The sequence below is a fragment of the Rhinolophus sinicus genome, chromosome 6, assembly GCF_057876585.1.
Source record: "Rhinolophus sinicus isolate RSI-liver-muscle chromosome 6, RSI-T2T, whole genome shotgun sequence".
Classification (NCBI taxonomy): Eukaryota; Metazoa; Chordata; class Mammalia; order Chiroptera; family Rhinolophidae; genus Rhinolophus; species Rhinolophus sinicus.
In genome coordinates, this window is record NC_142506.1 from 36,604,026 (window position 1) to 36,626,307 (window position 22,282).

Sequence of the window (22,282 nt, forward strand, 5' to 3'; positions counted from 1 at the left end):
AGGATAGTTTAAGGGGCCTCTGGGACAATATCAAGCATTCCAACATTTGCATCACAAGCATAACAGAAGGGGAAGAGAGAGCATAAGGAATTGAAAACCTATTTGAAGAAATAATGACAGAAAACTTCCCTAACTCGGTGAAAGAAATAGACATGCAAACCCTGGAAACACAGAGTACCAAACAAGATGAACCTAAACAGGCTAACACCAAGACATCATAATTAAAATGTCAAAGGTTAAAGACAAAGAGAGAATCTGAAAAGCAGCAAGAGAAAAGCAATTAGTTACATACAAGGGAGCTCCCATAAGACTCTCACTGATTTCTCAACAGAAACTTTGTAGGCCAGAGAGATTGGCATGAAATATTCAAAGTGATGGAAAGCAAAACCTGCAACCAAGATTACTCTACCCAGCAAAGTTATCATTTAAAATTGAAGGACAGATAAAGGATTCCCAGACAAGGAAAAACTAAAGGAGTTCATCACCACCAAACCAGTGTTACAAGAAATGTTAAAGGGACTGCAAGAAGAAGAAAAAGAAGAAGGAAAAGAAGAAAAAGGAGGAGGAGGAGAAGAAGAAAAAGAAGGAAGAGGAAGAGGAGGAGGAGGAGGAGGAGGAGGAGGAGGAGGAGAAAAGATTTAAAAATATGAATAATAAAATGGCAATAACTACACATGTATCAATAATTACTTTCAATGTAAGTGAATCAATGTTCCAATTAAAAAAAAATAAAACCAGAAGAGGGTAACATCTACTCTGGGAGTATAAGGCTCAGACATTGCATATCTGCAACGTTCTATCCACAGCTCTATTGAGAAAGAATCCTTAGATGGTTCCTCACAAGCTGCTCACAACTGTGACCACAGATGACCAGGCCAAGGAAGACACAAGTACTGTCAATGACTTTGCTGACTAATGGATTACAAGCGGGACACAAATAAGAGCTTTGCCCAGTAGGGACAAATTACTAAATCAATTAGATTCTTTCTGAAATGTAACTCGGAGATATGTGGAAAGAGTTAGCAGGCTATAGTAGGGCAGAAGTGAAGAAACACTCAAAGAAAGAAAGCAGAAGCTGTAAAAAAAAAAAAAAAAAAAAAAAAAAACCAGAAGGTAGGAGGCAGACATGAGGGAGAGCAGTTGGTATTGGGAACAGAATGCAAAGGACACACAGAAACAGATTTGGCTGTAAATAGACGCCAACCCACTCCTGGTGCATATGGGTGAGGAGAAGCCTAGTCAAGAAAGCTGAGTAGAGTACAGACTGACCTTCGCATTCCTGACCAATGATCAATCTCCATGGGGTGCAGAGACACCAGTAGTCCTTTTCTAACCCCAAGGACTGGTGCAGTGGCTTTGCAGAGTTCCCATGAAAGATATTTGTTTTCCTCACTTCCATGAACACTCTTTTGTTTGTTTGTTTGTTTGTTTGTTTGCTTGTTTGTTTGTTTGCTTGTTTGGTTGAGAAAGAGCATGCTTTATTGGGAAGAGAACACTGCACATCATGTTCAGAAAGGTACAAAGTACACAGGAGGTTTTGCTAATGAAGATCAACTGGGACATGGATTCATCTGGGCACCTTCCCCAACCTCATCCCTCTAAGGGGTGGGGCACCCCAATCATTTCCTTGAAGGCAACTGCGGTTCACTAGAGATAGAGCCCCTCAGGGGTGACTTCCTACTTTTTATAAAAAACATTTTCTTTAGATTTTTTGAAGTTTTCATTTGTTACTTTCATTCTACATTCTCTCAAGACAATCAGACCAGCTTCTGTACAGATTGCCTTGATGTCAGCACCAGGGAGGTCATCATTAGCCAAAGTCATCCAGTGTCACGTCATTGGCCAGCATCATTCTTCTTGTGTGGATCTGAAAGATGCACTTCTTGGTCTTTTCATCGGGCAGGGGGAACTCAATCTTCCTCTTGATAAGGCCTGGTCTGATAAGTGCTGGATCCAAAGTTTCTATTCTGTTTGTAGCCATGATAACTTTCAGGTCTCCCCTCGAATCAAATTCATCCAACTGGTTCAACAGTTCCAACATTGTTCGCTGAATTTCTCTCTCACCACTGGAATTTGAGTATATATTTTGTCCCAATGGCATCAATTTCATCAATAAACATGATGGATGGTGCGTGTTCTTCAACTTGAAACAATTCCCGAGTGAGTTTGGGCCCATTGCCTGGGTACTTCTGCATAAGTTCAGAGCCAATCACTTTAAAGAAAGTGGCCGGGGTTTGGTTTGCTATTGTTTTGACTAATAAGGTTTTACATGTGTCGGGTGGACCATAGAGAATGACCCCCTTAGGGGACTTTATATCCATCTCTTCATAATATTCAGGATGAGTGAGAAGAAGGTCCACAGATTCCTTAGTTTCCTGGATTTGGTTGTCCAACCCCCCAATGTCAGCATAGGTCTCCTGTGGGGCCTTTTCCACCTTCATCACTGTGGCCAAGGGGTCCTTATCATCCATCATCACCCCTATCACAGAATGCACCTTGTGGTTGAGCAGAACTGAGAAGCCTGGCTCCAGCAGATCTTTGTCTACGAATGAAAGAATGCTGACATAATGTTCTGAGCCCACAGATGTAGACACAATGGCGTGATTGTCATCAATGATCTCGTCCAAGCTTCCTACCGACATTGGGGTCCCCCTAAGATCATCCACCTTTGATCTTTCCTCCTCTTGCTTTTCTGCTAAAGGCTTCATTTGTTCCTGACGTCTAATGAATTCTTCTTCCATGAGACGACAATCTTTAATTCTCTCTAACTTCAATAATTTTAACCAGCACTGAATGTGAGGTGTCACCAGTGGCAGTTTGCTGGCAGCATCTGGTCCCTTTGTTTTCTTCTTCTTTTTCCCCACTCTAGTTGATACAGGAGGTTCATATTTCTTTTTCTTGTCCTTGTCATCCTTTTTGCCACCTCCAGGACCATGACCACCACTCTGACTTTGACCCATCTTGATTCTGCTCCATGAACACTCTTAAAATAAATCACCCATTAAAATAATTGCACACAGCTCAGCACAAGTGTATATGTAATAAATCAACATCTACAGAGTCTGGTATATAAGAAATACAACCCTTTTTATTCCCTTTAAATCAACCTAATTCTGATTCCCAAACCCTATCCTGTGGGCTCAGAGGAAATCCCAACTCAAGCTTTGCTTTTCACCGGATTGCTTACTATCTGTCTCCCCAGTGCACCTATCATGTAAGCTCCACAAAGCAGGATCTTTGTTTTGTTTGCCCACCATCCCGAGGGCCTAGGTGAGTGCCTTGTAGGGTGCTTCCCAGACATTCTCTGTGCACCTGGTGCTTCAGTAGATTTTTCATGGAGCGCCTAGGGCAAAAGAGATACCTAATAGTAGTTAGGTCCAAACTATAAGTATTTGTGTCCTAACAACTTTGTAGTTGTTTAAAAAACATAAAGCACACAAACTGGAAGGAAAATTACATTTTATTTCATTCTTTAAAAAAACCAAAAAAACTCAAAAACATTTTTTCATTTAAAAAAATATTTAGAACACATAAAACAAGGCCACATTTATTCTTTTTTCTCATCTTCTGGTATGGGATCTGTTGGTGACTCCTCCACTGTTGTACTGTTGCTCTCTGAGCAAGTGTTACTATCTCTGGGCCCTTCCTCTGCCATACTGTCCAACCCCTCCTGCCTGCTCTCCTTGTCCTCAGGAGTAGACATGCCTTCTGCACCATTCTGTTGGCTTTCTGTCATTTCTTCAAGGTGTGTCTCCTTTGTCTCCACCAAAACACTCATGTCTTCTTTCTTTACTTCAGTCTTATTAGCGGCTTGCTCTTCCTCAGGAACAATACTGCTCTGACTGTGTTCAGCTTATTCTGCTGCCTCTTTTTCCATTTCCTCCTGCCTTTGGCAAGCCTGTTCCTCTGCCTGTGCAATTTCAGCTGCAGTTCTTTCCATATCCACATCTACTTTCAAACCCCACAAACTTTTAAGTTCATTGTCAAATGAATCTCTGCTTTTCCTGGTGTCGCTCCTCTATTTGAAGATGTTCAGCTTCTAGTTTTTGCTGATGAACCATTAAGGACTGGATCTGACATTTGATGACCTGCATTCTAGCTATTGTGACAACTGGCCAAACGTCTGGCACCACACACTCACTAAGGATTTCACTGATGAGGCGATGGTTTCTCTGGAAATGGGCAGTGGCTGTATGCTTCATTGAAAAGCCATCATCATAATCATCTGGGTTTTCAACAGGCTGAATTCTCATGTAAGGTTCTCCTTCATGTGAGACTGTCTCTTGACTTTCTTCCTCTAAAGCAGCTTCTGCACGACTTTTTCTATTTATGTAAGCAAGCTATGCGGGGAGATTATGGTAGGCCTTAATAGATTCATTGTACTCTATCTTTTCTGCTTCATATTCATTTAAATATTCTTGTTTTTCTTCATTAGTGGGATCTCGCCACATGTCACCAATGATCTTGCCTATCTCCCACAACTTTAGGTCAGAGTTGGAAACCTTTACTTGGTTGCAGACCTTTCTGCTGTACCTCATGCAGGGCATCAGCAGCTTACCTGGTGGCTTTGGGGGTTTTAGAATCGGAATACCAGAGGATGCCATTACCCGGCTGTTGGTGCCCAGGTTCCCTCCCAGCCTGCCAGCCTATAGTTGTTGTAGGCGAGATGACTGTATGGATTGTATCCCACAAACCCTGGTGTGCTGGGCTTTTGCGTTGCAGGAGCTGGGGTAGCGAGGACAGCATAAGATGGTCTTTTTGACATTTTAGAAGATTAAGTTCTCAGTTCCTTAAGAATGAACCTGAGACACCACGTGCAGAAAAAGCACCCGCAGCTCCGGCCTCTGCTCCCTTTGTCCCACGCAACCCTCCCCACCCTCCCATTTTATTTAACTCCTACCATCATTACTTAACAATAGGACATGTGCCCTGCTGGCACCGCCAGCTCCTCCAACCTTGGAATTAGATTGAACATTTCTCCCCTGGCTTCCTGTTCCAGATTGATTTTCTTACAGTCCCTGCATTTTTATCATAGCAGCTGCTGAAAACCTCAGCTTCCCAAAGATGGATGGCATCTAAGGAGGAATGTAGCACAGTCTAATGTTGAAACTGTGACCTTCCTTGCAATATAAAGGGGTGTGGTATCCAACACATGCCTCCCTCGAAAATACAACACCCCTCAGAGCTTCTGTGGTTTCGCTGCAGCACGCTAGGGCTCTTCACACACATTTTGGGAACCATGGACCTGGCCCACGGTAGACATTCCATAAATATTTGTTTTGTAAACAATTTGGGGTGCCCTTTCCTTGTCAGAGTTACACTAGAATCCAGGAATCTTAGGTGGAACCAGGAAAGCAAGAGAAGAAAAGAGCCTCTAACCCTGGGCTGTCGGATAGAGTAGCCACTGGCCACACATGACTATTGAGCACTTGGAAATGGGGCCAGTCCGAATTGAGATATGCTGTAAGTACAAACTACATACAATATTTCATAGACTTAGTCCAAAAAAATAAATTATCTCAGTATTATTTTATATTGTTTATATGTTGAATTGGCAACATTTTAGATATAAAATATATTATTAAAATTAATCTCACTTGTGTCCTTTTATGGTCTTTAATGTGGCTACTAGATTCTAGTAGCCAGAAAATTTGAAATTAAGTACATATGTGGCTCACATTATATTTCTATTGGTCAGCACTGCTCTAACCATTGAATTCTCATGTTCAAAACTGACATCTTCCTAGTCCAAGACCCCAGGAGACCCCAGGAGTCTGGAGCTCCTTGCTTCTGGGCCATGAGGCATAGGACGACAATCGCTGCCTTCCTTACCACAAAGAACAACCAGCTGCTGAGAAGGTGTTACCACTTGGGGCCCTGTACAGGTCCCATCTCCTAGAACCTTCTCTGGGAACTCCTCTTTCTGCTCTTGTACCCGCAAGGCTCACCTACTGCCACCTCTCCTGGGACACTCAGCATTACCTATCACTTCAGTGGGCTTAAGCTTTCCTTAAAGACTGGAAGAGCCACTGGCTGCAGGTTCCTTCCTTTCCCATGGGTTTCCTGCTCTAAGAGAATCACTCAAGCCACAGCACAAGAGAGCATGGCTACCTGCTTAAAAGGGGAGGGAAGGACAACTAGAGAAAGAAGAAACAGAAATGAATACTTCAATATATTGTCACAGAACTATTTTATGTACTTGTTTTTACTTGTTATGATTGCTTTAGTGAGAAGTGATAGTAAGAAAAATTAGCATTTACTTTTTTTTAATTAATGTTTTTATTTAACAAGCACTTACATAGCAGGTATCACATATCAGGTACTGCTCAGAACTATCTACAAATATTAACTCATTTAGTTCCATTAACAACCTTTATACAGTAGGTCCTATCATTATTCTCATTTTTAGGTAAAGAAAAGGTGAAAAAGAGAAATTGATAACTTGCTCAAGGTCACAGAGCTAGTAAGTGGCAGGATTTGAACCCAGGCAATTTGTCTTTAGACATTACAGTCCCGATTACATGGTAATTACTAAGAGTTCCTCTTGAGAAATGATTTTTTTTTCAATTAAAGTTTATTGGGGTGACAATTGTTAGTAAAATTATATAGATTTCAGGTGTACAATTCTGTATTACATCATCTATAAATCACATTGTGTGTTCACCACTCTGAGTCAGTTTTCCTTCCATCACCATATATTTGATCCCCTTTACGCTCATCTACCAACCCCCTTCCCCTCTGGTAACCACTAAACTATTGTCTGTGTCTATGGGTTGTTGTTTCTTATTTGTTTTTCTTGTTCTTTTGTTGTTTTTAGTTCATATACCACATATCAGTGAAATCATATGGTTCTCCGCTTTTTCTGTCTGACTTATTTCGCTTAGTGTTATAATCTCAAGATCCATCCATATAGTCACAAATGGTCCTATTTCATCTTTTCTTACCACCGAATAGTATTCCATTGTGTATATATACCACAGCTTCTTGATCCATTCGTCTATCGAAGGACATTTTGGTTGTTTCCATGTCTTGGCCACCATAAATAAAGCTGCAATAAACATGGGAGCACACGTATCTTTAGGTATGTTTTCAGATTTTTTGGGTAGATACCCAGGAGAGGGATTGCTGGGTCATATGGTAATTCTATTCGGAGAAATTTTTTTTTTAATGTACTTATTTTTACAACCAGAAACACATTTCCTTTAGGATGACCTTTATGATCTATTTTAAAGATTATGTCTTTGCTCTCTAAATCTGTCTTGCTATGCCATTGACTAAAACACAACCATTTTGAAAATAATCTCTTTCAACTTTCATGAAACAGCTTTCCAAGAGAACTTTCTCCCTGATGCTCTCAGTGCCATTATTTTTTTTATTTAGCATTTATCAAATTACTGCATTTTAATAGGTGAAGGAAGCAAGGTTGAGGTGTCACTGCCAGAAAATAAATAATACAGTTGATTGGTTTCACAACCAACGACACCATTCTTCAATTTGCAGGTCAGTTAGAATTTTTAAAAATATACGTGAAATATACATAAAGGACTAGAGAAATAGAAGTTATGATTCTTTGTCATCTCCACTTGTGAGAAACCTGAAAACAGAAGCATGCCAACCAGCCTGACCCCAACACTGCAGAAGGATCTTCCAGGCCAGTCTTTGCCAAAGAGGTGGGCTGGAGGAGCAGCCTCAGAGGGCAGGAGACAACCACCCACCTGTTGATGCTCAGGCGTTTCTGAGCACAGGCCAGCAGAGGCATGGTTGCACCAAAACACTAACAGCAGGAAATTAGATAACACGTATTTTTTGTGAGCATCGGCTTCATCTTTTAATTCCATTAGCTATTCCTTGACTTGCATTCCTTGGGGTCAAGGTCACCTCAACTCCAGCACTAAGACCTCTAAGAACTCAACAGACACCTAAGTCTACCCACTCAATGCCCTATCACATTTGACCTGGGACTGCAGGTCTGGGCAGGGTCACCAAAGACCCAGCTATGCAGCTGACGTTCACTTTGTGTAGGCTCATTTTCGCTGTGATATTTTGGGATCCCAATTACGTCTGTATATTTTGAGACTCCATTATTTACTCCCACAAAACAGTTTTCCAAATTTCTGAATCTTTGTAATCCCAAGACTTGGCATAGAGAGGTAGGTGCAGAACTCAACAAAGGTGTGCTGCATAAAAGAAAGGTAGCCAACTTCCTGTCTGACCTGGAGGGAGCATTTTTGACGGGTTTCCTTTTCTCTGTAAATATTTTTCCCATAAAATATACACAGTTTACAATTCTACTTAAAAAAAAAAAATAACACTATATAGGCATTTTCCTGTGTGCTATAGTCTGAATGTTTGTGTCTCCCCAAATTCAGATGCTGAAAACCTAATGCTCATGGTAATAGTATTAGGAGGTGGGGCCTTTGGGAGGAAATTAGGCCATGAGAGTGGAGGCCTCATGAATGGGATTAGTGACCTTATCAAAAGGCCTCAGAGAGCTCTCTTACCCCTTACCCCGTGTGAGGATACCACAAGAAGTCTGCATCCAGAAGAGGGCCCTCACCCAACGGTGCTGGCACCCTGATGTCTGGTGTTTTGTTATAGCAGACCAAATGGCCTAAAACACTGCGTTATCAGAAATTCTTCACATTTTTTGATATGTGTATGTGGTTGATTAATACTCTTTTGTATGAATGTACTCAAATTTCCTAAGCCACTTATTTGGTGACAGCATTTAGATTATTTCCTCTTATTAACTATTATAAATAAAACTGTGCCCAGCTCTTTCATCTGCATTTTGGATTAGTTTCTTAGAATTCCCTGAACTGGAATTACTAGGTTAAAGGGTATGAATAACTTTTTGCTAATTTGATAGTTTAAAATATGTCATCTTGTGGTTTTCATCTGTATTTCTTTCTTTACTAAGGTGCCAAACATTTTTCTTTATCTATGTTTACTAGTTGTATTTGTAAATTGTCTGTTCATGTTCTTTGTCCATTTACCTATTAGGGTCTTAGTACTCTTCTTCTCGATTTGCATGAGGTTTTTTGTTTGTTTGTTTGTTTGTTTGTTTCCATTATGAAGATTCTAATCCTTGTTATATTTACTGAAAACAATTTTCTTCTTTCCATGGCCTGGCTTTTAATGTTATAGTGATTGTTTATTGATACAGATATTTTCTGATTTTTAGTAACTTAATAAGTGTTTTCCATCATGCTTTTATTGTTTCTAACATCAAAATTCATGAAAGAGAAGCCCATACCCACTAGACCTTTTTTCTAAACTTCACTCCCTCCAAAATCCACCATATCCAGTTGTTGACTCTAGCACTCTTTGCAACCTGCTCTCTCTAAAACCACCAGTACCCTACTGCCTTTAAAATTTTGTGGCCCCACCTGATCCCCTGAAGGCATCTGGAAGATGGAGAGCACCTCTCCCCATAGCCCCCTAGGTGGACTCTGTTGACTGCCTACCCAGCACCATCTACCCTTTATCATCAGCTATTCCTTTTCAATCCCCTTCATCAGGTCCTCCTCATTTAACCATTTCCAAAGTTTCCAAGAGATGTCTTCTTTAATCCTTTAAGGCCTATTCTCTAGGTGATTAAGCTCATCTAGTCCTATGGCTTTAGATGCCAACACAATGCTCATAACTCCCATATTTCTGTTGTCAGCCTGAAACTCACCCCTGAACTCCAGATTCCAACTTCCTCTGCAGTATCTGCACTTGGATATCTAACAGGCATCTCAAATTTAATGTGGCCACAAGACCAGTCAAATCCTTGATTTACTCTCCCAGACTTGTTCTCCCCATCCCAGGAAATGGCAACTTCAACCTTACAGATGCTCATACTAAAAGCCTTAGAGTCATGTTGACTCGTCTATGTCATACCCAAAATCCAATCTGTCAGCAAATCTTACCAAATATATCTGGTATCCAATCATTCACTTTACGTCAACCAATACCACCCAATCCAAGACTCCATCATCTCTCACCTGAGCTACTGCAGTAGAATCCCAACCTGTTTTCCTGGGCTCACTCTTGGCCCTTATATAATCTGTTCCCCACACTACAGCCTTTTCTTTTCTTTCTTTTTTTTTAATTAAAGTTTATTGTGGTGACAATTGTTAGTAAAATTACATAGATTTCAGGTGTACAATTCTGTATTATAAATCACATTGTTTGTTCACTACCCAGAGTCAGTTCTCCTTCCATTACCATATATTGGATCCACTTTACTCTCATCTACCACCCCCCTCCCCACTTACCCTCTGGTAACCACTAAAGTATTGTCGGGGTCTATGAGTTTTTGTTTCTCATTTGTTTGTCTTGTTCTTTTGTTATTTTTGGTTCATATACCACATATCAGTGAAATCATATGGTTCTCTGCTTTTTCTGTCTGACTTATTTCACTTAGCGTTATAATCTCAAGATCCATCCATGTTGTCACAAATGGTCCTATTTCATCTTTTCTTACCATCGAATACTATTCCGTTGTGTATATATACCACAACTTCTTTATCCGTTCATTTATTGAAGGACATTTTGGTTGTTTCCATGTCTTGGCCACCGTAAACAAAGCTGCAATGAACATTGGAACACACTTGCCCTTATGTATAAATGTTTTCAGATTTTTTGGGGTAGATACCCAGGAGAGGGATTGCTGGGTCATACGGTAATTTTATTCGTAATTTTTTGAGGAACCTCCACACTGCCTTCTATAGCGCCTGCACCAGTCTGCATTCCCACCAACAGTGTATGAGGGTTCCTTTTTCTCCACAGCCTCTCCAACACTTGTTACTTTGTCTTGTTGATGGTAGCCATTCTAACTGAAGTTAAGTGATATCTCATTGTGGTTTTTATTTGCATTTCTCTGATGATTATTGACGTTGAGCATTTTTTCATATGTCTATTTGCATTTGTATGTCCTCTTTGGAGAAATGTCTCTTCAGATCCTCTGCCCATTTTTCAATTGGGTTGTTTGTTTTTTTGTTGTTGAGTTTCATGAGTTCCTTGTGTATTTTGGTTATTAGCCCCTTATCGGAGGCACTGTTTGCAAAAATCTTTTCCCGTTCAGTTGGTTGCCTCTTTATTTTGTTGATGGTTTCTTTTGCTGTGCAGAAACTTTTAAGTTTGATATAGTTCCATGCATTGTTTTAGCTTTCACTTCCCTTGCCTTTGGAGTCAAATTCATGAAATGCTCTTTGAACCCAAGGTCCATAAGTTTACTACCTATGCTTTCTTCTATGAAGTTTATTGTTTCAGGTCTTATGCTTAAGACTTTGGTCCATTTTGAATTAATTTTGGTACATGGTGACAGATAGCAGTCCAGTTTCATTCCTTCGCACGTGGCTTTCCAATTCTCCCAGAACCATTTACTGAAGAGGCTGTCTTTTCTCCATTGTATGTTTTTTGTTTCTTTGTCAAAAATTATCTGTCCATATTTATGTGGTTTTATTTCTGGGTTCTCAATTCTATTCCATTGGTCTATGTGTCTGTTTTTCTGCCAATACCATGCTGTTTTGATTATTGTTGCTCTGTAGTATAGGCTAAAGTCAGGGAGTGTTATTCCTCCAGCATTGTTCTTTTTTCTTAAGGTTGCTTTGTCTATTCAGGGTCTTTTGTGGTCCCAAACAAATCTGATGATTTTTTGTTCATTTTCTTTAAAAAATGTCATTAGGATTTTGATGGGGATTGCACTAAATCTGTATATTGCTTTGGGGAATATTAACTATGTTGATATTCCAATCCATGAGCAAGGAATGTCTTTCCATTTCTTTGTGTCTTCTTCAATTTATTTTTAAAATGTCTTACATTTTCAGCATATAGGTCTTTCAAATTATTGGTTAAACTTATTCCTAGGTGTTTCATTCTTTTTGCTGCAATTGCAAAAGGAACTGTTTGGTTTTTTTTAATTTCTTTTTCTGAGATTTCATTGTTAGTTTATAGGAATGCAATGGACTTTTGTACATTGATTTTGTGGCCGGCAACTTTACTGTATTGGTTGATTGTTTCTAATAGCTTTTTAGGGAGTCCTTAGGGTTTTCTATATATAGCATCATGTCATCTGCAAAGAGTGACAATTTAACTTCTTCATTCCCAAGTTGGATGCCTTATATTTATTTCTCTTGCCTGATTGCTCTGGCGAGGACTTCCAACACTATGTTGAAAAGCAGAGGTGATAGGGCACAGCCCTATCGTGTTTCTGAACATAGAGGAAAGGGCTTCAGTTTTTCACCATTAATTATGAGATTAGCTGAGGGTTTGTCATATATGGCCTTTATTACGTTAAAGTATTTTTCTTCTGTACCTATTTTATTAAGTGTTTGAATCATAAATGGATGTTGTATCTTGTCAAATGCTTTTTCTGCATCAATTGATATAATCATGTGATTTTTTTCCTTTATTTATGTGATGTATCACATTGATGGATTTGCATATGCTGAACCATCCTTGTGCCCCTGGGATAAACCCCCACTTGGTCATGATGAATAATCTTTCTAATGCATTCTTGCATTCGATTTGCTAGAATTTTGTTTAGGATTTTTGCATCTGTATGCATCAGAGATATTGGTCAGTAGTTTTCTTTTTTTGTGTTGTCCTTACCAGGTTTTGGTATCAGGGTAATGTTGGCCTTATAAAATGAGTTAGGGAGTACTGTCTCTTCTTTAATTTTTTGGAAGAGTTTGAGCAGGATTGGTATTAGATCCTCTTTGAAGGTTTGGTAGAATTCACTAGTGAAGCCATCTGGTCCTGGACTTTTGCTTTTGGGAAGGTTTTGCATGACTGATTCAATTTTGTTACTTGTGATCAGTCTGTTTAGATTTTCCAATTCCTCATGGTTCAGCCTAGGAAGGCTATATGTTTCTAAGAACTTGTCCATTTCTTCTAGTTTATTGAATTTGGTGGCATATAGTCCTTCATAGTATTCTTGGATGATCCTTTGTATTTCTGTGGCATCCGTTATAACTTCCCCGTTCTCGTTTCTGATTTTGTTTATTAGTGTCTTCTCTCTTTTTATCTTTGTGAGTCTAGCCAAGAGTTGTTAATTTTGTTAATCTTTTCAAAGAACCAGCTCTTTGTCACATTAATTTTTTATATTGTCTTTGTTCTCTATTTTATTTAGTTCTGCTCTGATTTTTATTATTTCCTTTCTTCTGCTGATCTTGGGTTTCATTTGTTCTCCTTTTTCTAGTTCTTTAAAATGTAACATGAGGTTATTTATTTGGGATTTTTCTTGTTTCTTGAGCTAGGCCTCTAATGATATAAATTTCCCTCTTAAAACTGCTTTCGCTGCATCCCAAAAATTTTGGTAGGATGTATTTTCATTCTCATTTGTATCTATGTATCTTTTGATCTCTCCTCTAATTTCTTCTGTGATTCGGTCATTCTTTAAGAGTATATTGTTTAATCTCTAAGTTTTTGTGGTTTTTCCTGCTTTCTTTTGTAGTTGATATCCAATTTCAAAGCCTTGTGATCAGAGAATATGCTTGGTATGATTTCAAACTTCTTAAATTTGCTGAGGCTAGTTTTATGTCCCAATATATGGTCTATCCTTGAGAATGTTCCATGTACAGCAGAAGAAAATGTATAGTCTGATGTTTTAGGATGAAGTGCTCTATAAATGTCAATTATGTCCTTTTCATCTAATGTGTCATTTAGGGCTGCTATTTCATTATTTATTTTTCTGTTTGGATGACCTATCCATAGATGTCAGTGATGTATTTAAGTCCCCTAGTATAATTGTGTTTTGGTCAATTTCTCCGTTTAGTTCTGTTAGTAGTTGCTTGGTATATTTCAGTGCTCCCTGATTGGGGCATAAATATTGATGACTGTTATGTCTTCTTGTTGTATAGTCCCTTGTACCATTATGAAATGTCCATCTTTGTGTCTTGTTATCGTTTTCACCCTGAAGTCTGTTTCGTCTGATACATTATGGCTACACCTGATTTTCTCTGGATACCATTTGCTTGGAATGTCAATTTCTACCCTTTCACTCTGAGTCTATGCGTGTCCTTGTAGCTGAGATGTGTCTCTTGGAGACAGCATATGGTTGGGTTTAGTTTTTTGATCCAGTCTGCTACTCTGTGCCTTTTTATTGGTGAGTTCAGTCCATTTACATTTAGTTCCAGGATGCAGCAAGCTCGGAGCACTGATCTAGGTTTGAGTCCTGCACCCTCACAGTTCCGTCTCCACACTTCTCCCTTCCCTTCTCCGCTGCTCGAGCAATTTGCCAACCTTTAGGTGAATTCAGTAGTGAGCCTCTTTGTCTTGCCTGTCTGCTGTGCAAGGAGTTCTTTGTGGAGTTATAGTTGTTCGATTTGTTGTAAATTCTAGGGGAGATTTCCAGAGGCTCACCTCACACCGCCATTTTGATCAGACCAGCCTTTTCAAAGTAAGGTAGATCATGTCACACTACTGCCCAGAATCTTCCAATAAAGTTTTTACCATGTCCTAAATGTCTGTGTGTAATCTGTCTTCCATCCCACCTATCTGACTTTATCCAGCTACATTGGTTGTGTGATTTGTTAAAGGCACCAAGCATGTTCCTGCCACAGGGAATTTGCACCTACTCTTCTCTCTACCTGGAATGCTTTTCCACAGATACCCCCATGACTTGCTGCCTCATCTGGTTCAGACTCTACTCAAATGTCATCTCATAAGAGAGGCCTTCCCTTACTTTGCTTAATTCTTTTTCATAGCATTTATTGTCACCTACATATGATATATCTATTTTTAATTGTCTGTTCTACTGACTAGGATATAGCTCTATGGTAGAGAGCTGCAAAGTGGTTCCCCATAATCCCCACCTCCTGGTATTCATGCCCTTATGTTGTCTTCTCCCCTTGAGTGTGAGCTAGACCTAGTGACTTACTTCAAAACAAATAGAATATGGAAAAATTAATGGATGTCACTTCCAAAATGAGGTTACAAAAAGACTGACATCTATCCTGCTTTTCTCCTGACCCTCAGCCCAATGGAGGGGCCCACATTACAAAGAACTGATGTCTCTGGCCAACAGCCACTATGGACCTGAGGCTGACAGCCACATGAGTGAGCTGGGAAACAGATCCTCACCAAGCCTTGAGATGACTGCTGCCCCAGATCATAGCTTGCTTACAGCCTTAGGAGAGACCCCAAGTCAGAGGCACCCACAATCCACAGATCAGGCCATACCCAAATCCCTGACCCACAGAAGCTGTGAAATATAAATGTTGTTAAATGCCTCTCCATTTTGGAGTAATTTTTTACACAGCAATAGGTGACTAAAATAAGATCCAATGGGACAGGATCCCTGTTAGTTTTATTTACATTATCCCCAGCATCTAGAAAAATATACATAGTCATTAAGTCAGTAATATTTCTGAATGAATGAATGAATTTTAGGACTTGTGCTAGGAAGATGCTCTGTCTTACTCTGGACAATGTGGTGTGCATGTATGAGTCCTGGAAGTACTTCAGCCATGTTATTACTCTTTGTGAAGCCAGCCTGAATACAAGGTCAACACAGTGGGGGCAGAGCCAAGAAAATAGCAAAATTGCAAAGCCAGAGCCCAATGAACACACCTGCTCTACTTATACATGTTTTTGGTTACTTAAGCAAAGTTTAAGCTAGCTTGGGTAGAGTTTCAGTAACTTGAAACTAAAAGCATCCTATCTATTACAGTTTTTATGGCATAATTCTTTCCTTGGCTCCCAGATGTTATTCTTTCTTTTTCTTTCCTCTGCCTACCTCCTTATGACAGAGATTACATTCTGCCTTTTTCTCTACCAAGAGAACCCTGATTTAGTTAGAGCATTAAGGGGCTGAGCTAAAGAACTACATTTCCCAGCCTCTCTTGAAGATAGGTCATGTGACTAAGTTCTGGCCAATGTAATCAGAAATTATGGGGTGGGTGTTCTGCAAAGACTTCCTTACAAGCAGGCTCACTTGGCTCTCCGATGTATTTTTCCCTTGATTTCTTCCACTCTCCTGCTGCCTGAAATATGATGGTGGGCCATTTTGTGATTGAAGCAAATTTGAGGATGAAACACACACACTAAATATGGTAGACAAGAAAGAGAGAACCTGGTTTTCTAATGAAGCCAATGCACTAACACTGAGCACTCCACCTCAGAATTTCTGGCTTGAGAGAAATACAAATCCTAACCTTATTCCTTATCTTTTCTGATATCTGTAACGTAACCAAAGTAACCCTTAAATATGAACTTCCATGGTGTCTGTCCCTGTCTTCTCTTTTCAGGCCACACAGTTTTTCCAGCTGGTCTCAGCTGCTTTCAGGACTTTAGGAACCATCTACACAATAAAGACTGATGCCTGTATGTCCTGCCTATCTCCCAAACTCCAGACTCAGAGTCCTGAGTGACTCGTAGATATCCCACCTAGATTGCACTTAGAAGCATCCTGGGGGGACTGCACGAATTAGAGAGTCAGGTATATATAGCTTCCAACTCTAACTCTGTTACTGCCTGAGTAACCTTGGATGAACAACAGTATCTCTGAGTCTTAGTTTTCTTACCTGTGAAATGAACATAATAATTTTCTTTTTTTTTTATTAAATTTATTGGGGTGACAATTGTTAGTAAAATTACATAGATTTCTGGTGTACAATTCTGTATTACATCATCAATAAATCCCATTGTGTGTTCATCACCCAGAGTCAGTTCTCCTTCCATCACCATATATTCGATTCCCCTTACCCTCATCTCCCACCCCCCACCCCCCGCCCCCCTTACCCTCTGGCAACCACTAAACTATTGTCTGTGTCTATGAGTTTCTGTTTCTCATTTGTTTGTCTTGTTCTTTTGTTGTTTTTGGTTTATATACCACATATCAGTGAAATCACATGGTTCTCTGCTTTTTCTGTCTGACTTGTTTTGCTCAGCATTACTCTCTCAAGATCCATCCATGTTGTCACAAATGTTCCTATATCATCTTTTCTTACAGCCGAATAGTATTCCATTGTGTATATATACCACAACTTCTTTATCCATTCATCTATCGAAGGACATTTTGGTTGTTTCCATGTCTTGGCCACCGTAAACAAAGCTGCAATGAACATTGGAGCACACGTGTCTTTATCTCTAAATGTTTTCAGATTTTTTGGGTAGATACCCAGAAGAGGGATTGCTGGGTCATATGGCAATTCTATTCGTAATTCTTTGAGAAACCTCCACACTGCCTTCCATAACGGCTGTACCAGTCTGCATTCCCACCAACAGTGTATGAGGGTTCCATTTTCTCCACAGCCTCTCCAACATTTGTTGCTATTTGTCTTGTTGATGATAGCCATTCTGACTTGGGTGAGGTGATATCTCATTGTGGTTTTGATTTGCATTTCTCTGATGATTAGTGATGTTGAGCATTTTTTCATATGTCTATTTGCCATTTGTATGTCCTCTTTGGAGAAATGTCTCTTCAAGTCCTCTGCCCATTTTTCAATTGGGTTGTTTGTTTTTTTGTTGTTGAGTTGCATGAGTTCCTTGTATATTCTGGATACTAGCCCCTTATCGGAGGCACTGTTTGCAAAAATCTTCTCCCATTCAGTTGGTGGCCTCTTTATTTTGTCAATGGTTTCTTTTGCTGTGCAGAAGCTTTTAAGTTTCATATAGTCCCATTTGTTTATTTTAGCTTTTACTTCCATTGCCTTTGGAGTCAAGTTCATAAAATGCTCTTTGAACCCAAGGTCCATAAGTTTAGTACCTATGTTTTCTTCTATGCAGTTTATTGTGTCAGGTCTTATGCTTAAGTCTTAGATCCATTTTGAATTAACTTTGGTACATGGTGACAAATAGCAGTCCAGTTTCATTCTTTTGCACGTGGCTATCCAATTCTCCCAGCACCATTTATTGAAGAGGCTGTCTTTGCTCCATTGTATGTTTTTAGCTTCTTTGTCAAAAATTATCTGTCCATATTTATGTGGTTTTATTTCTGGGTTCTCAATTGTATTCCATTGGTCTATGTGTCTGTTTTTCTGCCAATACCATGCTGTTTTGATTATTGTAGCCCTGTAGTACAAGCCAAAGTCAGGAAGTGTGATACCTCCATTATTGTTCTTTTTCCTTAAGATTGCTTTGGCTATTCGGGGTCTTTTGTGGTTCCAAACAAATCTGATGATTTTTTGTTCTATTTCTTTAAAATATGCCATTGGGATTTTGATGGGGATTGCATTCAATCTGTATATTGCTTTGGGTAATATGGCCATTTTAACTATGTTGATTCTTCCAATCCATGAGCACGGAATGTCTTTCCATTTCTTTGTGTCTTCTTCAATTTCTTTCAAAAATGTCTTATAGTTTTCAGCATATAGGTCTTTCACATCCTTGGTTAAGTTTATTCCTAGGTATTTTATTCTTTTTGCTGCAATTGCAAAAGGAATTGTTTTTTGTATTTCTTTTTCTGAGATTTCATTGTTAGTATATAGGAAGGCAATGGACTTTTGTGCGTTGATTTTGTAGCCGGCAACTTTACTGTATTCGTTGATTGTTTCTAATAGCTTTTTGGTGGAGTCTTTAGGGTTTTCTATATATAGCATCATGTCATCTGCAAAGAGTGATAATTTAACTTCTTCATTCCCAATTTGGATGCCTTTTATTTCTTTCTCTTGCCTGATTGCTCTGGCAAGGACTTCCAACACTATGTTGAAAAGCAGAGGTGATAGGGGACATCCCTGTCGTGTTCCTGAACGTAGAGCAAAGGGCTTCAGTTTTTCTCCATTAATTATGAGATTAGCAGAGGGCTTGTCATATATGGCCTTTATTATGTTAAGGTATTTTCCTTCTATACCCATTTTATTAAGTGTTTTAATCATAAATGGATGTTGTATCTTGTCAAATGCTTTTTCTGCATCAATTGATATAATCATATGATTTTTGTCCTTTATTTTGTTTATGTGATGTATCACATTGATGGATTTGCGTATGTTGAACCATCCTTGTGCCCCGGGGATGAACCCCAGTTGGTCGTGATGAATAATCTTTTTAATGCATTGTTGTATTCGATTTGCTAGAATTTTATTTAGGATTTTTGCATCGGTATTCATTAGAGATATTGGTCTGTAGTTTTCTTTTTTTGTGTGATCCTTACCAGGTTTTGGTATCAGGGTAATGTTGGCCTCATAGAATGAGTTAGGGAGTACTGTCTCTTCTTCAATTTTTTGGAAGAGTTTGTGCAGAATTGGTATTAGATCCTCTTTCAAGGTTTGGTAGAATTCACTAGTGAAGCCATCTGGTCCCGGACTTTTGCTTTTGGGAAGGTTTTGGATGACTGATTCAATTTCGTTACTGGTGATCGGTCTGTTTAGATTTTCCAGTTCTTCATGGTTCAGCCTTGGAAGGCTATATGTTTCTAAGAACTTGTCCATTTCTTCTAGGTTGTTGAATTTGGTGGCATATAGTCCTTCATAGTATTCTTGGATGATCCTTTGTATTTCGGTGGTGTCCGTGATAACTTCCCCTTTTACGTTTCTGATTTTGTTAATCAGTGTCTTCTCTCTTTTTATCTTAGTAAGTCTAGCCAAGGGTTTGTCAATTTTGTTAATCTTTTCAAAGAACCAGCTCTTTGTCATATTAATTTTTTCTATTGTCTTTTTGTTCTCTATTTCATTTAGTTCTGCTCTAATTTTTGTTATTTCCTTTCTTCTGCTGACCTTGGGTTTTACTTGTTCTTCTTTTTCTAGTTCTTTAAGGTGTAACATGAGGTTATTTATTTGGGAGTTTTCTTGTTTCTTGAGATAGGCCTGTAGTGAGATAAATTTCCCTCTTAAAACTGCTTTCGCTGCATCCCAAAAATTTTGGTAGGATGTATTTTCATTGTCATTTGTTTCTATGTATCTTTTGATCTCTCCTCTAATTTCTTCTTTGACCCAGTCCTTCTTTAAAAGTATGTTATTTAATCTCCATGTATTTATGTTTTTTCCCGCTTTCTTTTTACAGTTGATATCCAATTTCAAAGCCTTGTGATCAGAGAATATGCTTGGTATGATTTCAATCTTCTTAAATTTGTTGAGACTGATTTTATGTCCCAATATATGGTCTATCCTTGAGAATGTTCCATGTACACTAGAAAAGAATGTATAGTCTGATGTTTTAGGATGAAGTGCTCTATAAATGTCAATTATGTCCATTTCATCTAATGTGTCATTTAGGGCTGCTATTTCGTTATTTATTTTCTGTTTGGATGATCTATCCATAGCTGTCAATGATGTATTTAAGTCCCCTAGTATAATTGTGTTTTGGTCAATTTCTCCCTTTAGTTCTGTTAGTAGTTGCTTGGTGTATTTCGGTGCTCCCTGATTGGGGGCATAAATATTGATGACTGTTATGTCTTCTTGTTGTACAGTCCCCTTCACCATTATGAAATGTCCATCTTTGTCTCTTGTTATCTTTTTCACCTTGAAGTCTGTTTCATCTGATATCATTATGGCTACACCTGATTTTCTCTGGGTACCATTTGCTTGGAGTGTCAATTTCCACCCTTTCACTTTGAGTCTATGCTTATCCTTGTAGCTGAGATGTGTCTCTTGGAGACAGCATATGGTTGGGTTTATTTTTTTGATCCAATCTGCTACTCTGTGCCTTTTTATTGGTGAGTTCAGTCCATTTACATTTAGGGTGATTATTGATATGTGAGGATTTCCTGTCATTCTATCCTTAGTTTTCTGGTAAGGTTGTGTCTCCATTGTTTCTTTGCCTTTTTGTTGTTGTCTATTATTTCTGTGTGGTGGTATTCTATGATGTTTCCCTCTGTTTCTTTTTTTATTTCAGTATATATTTCAATTCTGGATTTATTTTGAGTGGTTACCCTTAAGTTTATGTAAAAGAAAGTTTGATATTTAGAGGATTCCATTTTCTTCAGCACGCTTACTTTCTCCATTGCCATATTCCGGTTCAGGCCTTTACTCTCCCCCTTTTTGAGTTGTGGTTGCCACAAATTGTCCCTGTTGATGGTGGTCGAATAGCCTCCTTTAGTATTTCTTGTAGTGCAGGTCGTGTATTAGAAAATTCCCTCAGCTTCTGTATGTCTGGAAAGGTCTTTATTCCTCCTTCATATCTAAAGGATATCTTTGCTGGATATATTATTCTTGGCTCATGGTTTCTCTCTTTCAATAGTTTGAATATTTGGTTCCACTCCCTCCTGGCTTGTAGAGTTTCTGCTGAAAAATCTGATGATAATCTAATGGGCTTTCCTTTGTAAGTTACCGTCTTCTTTTCCCTGGCTGCCTTGAGGATTCTTTCTTTGTCGTTGATTTTAGACAGCTTCAATACAATGTGCCTTGGAGAAGGTCTGTTGGGATTGAGGTAACTAGGTGTTCTGTTTGCTTCTTGGATTCGAGGGTCCAGTTCTGTCCACAAATTTGGGAAGTTCTCATTGACAATTTGTTTGAATATATTCTCTGTTCCCTTCTCTCTTTCTTCTCCTTCTGGTATGCCCATTATTCTTATATTGCTCTTTCTGATGGAGTCAGAAAGTTCTTGTAGAGTTCTTTCATTTCTTTTAAGTCTCAAGTCTCTTTCTTCTTCAATTTGTGTCATTTCCAGGTTTCTATCTTCGATGTCACTGATTCTTTGCTCCATCTGGTCAACTCTACTACCTAAGCTGGTTATTTCATTCTTAATTTCTTCTATTGAGTTCTTAATCTCCAGAAATTCTATTTGGTTCTTTTTTAAGATTTCAATCTCTTTCGTAAAATGCTCATGCTGTTCTTTGATTGAGTTTCTGAGTTCCTTTAACTGCCTATCTGTGTTTTCTTGTATCTCGTTGAGTTTTTTCAGAACTGCAATCTTGAATTCTCTGTCATTTAAGTCACATATTTCTGTATCTTTAAGTGCCTTCTCTGGAGATTTTTCACTTTCTTTCTGAGCTATCTTGTTGCCTTGGTTATTCATGGTGATTACTGGTTTACTATTTCTCTTCCTAGACATCTACAGGAGTGACTTCTGCAACAGGTTGATAGAAAGCAGTCTTTCTTTTGTTTGCCAGTACTTGTTGGTAGAATGTTTTATTATTTCTCCAACTGCAACTTATTTTTCTTCTCCCACACAGTAATGCTATGTTTTCTCTGCACTATTCCAACTTCTCATGCAAAGGGGGGATTCCCTGGGAGACGGGCTTCTCCTCTGTTAATAGTTCGTCTAGGTCACAGGGCGCAGTGTCCCGGTGGGTATGCGGAGAGCTTTTGATGTTCCAAAGCTCTTCCAGCTGCTGATTCAGAGCCCGTATATTTCAGCAGTTCTGTTTACTCCTGCAGGGATCCGCCCAGATAGGTGGGGTCAGGGGCGGGGTGAG

The 22,282-nt window shown here is 39.0% G+C and overlaps 2 pseudogenes; both read right to left on the bottom strand.

Annotated features, from left to right (window-relative positions):
* Positions 1-1,647: 1,647 nt before the first annotated feature.
* Positions 1,648-2,975, bottom strand: LOC109435437 (26S proteasome regulatory subunit 4 pseudogene; annotated as a pseudogene).
* Positions 2,976-3,547: 572 nt separating this feature from the next.
* On the bottom strand, positions 3,548-4,784 carry LOC109435439 (SWI/SNF-related matrix-associated actin-dependent regulator of chromatin subfamily E member 1 pseudogene; annotated as a pseudogene).
* Positions 4,785-22,282: the final 17,498 nt, after the last annotated feature.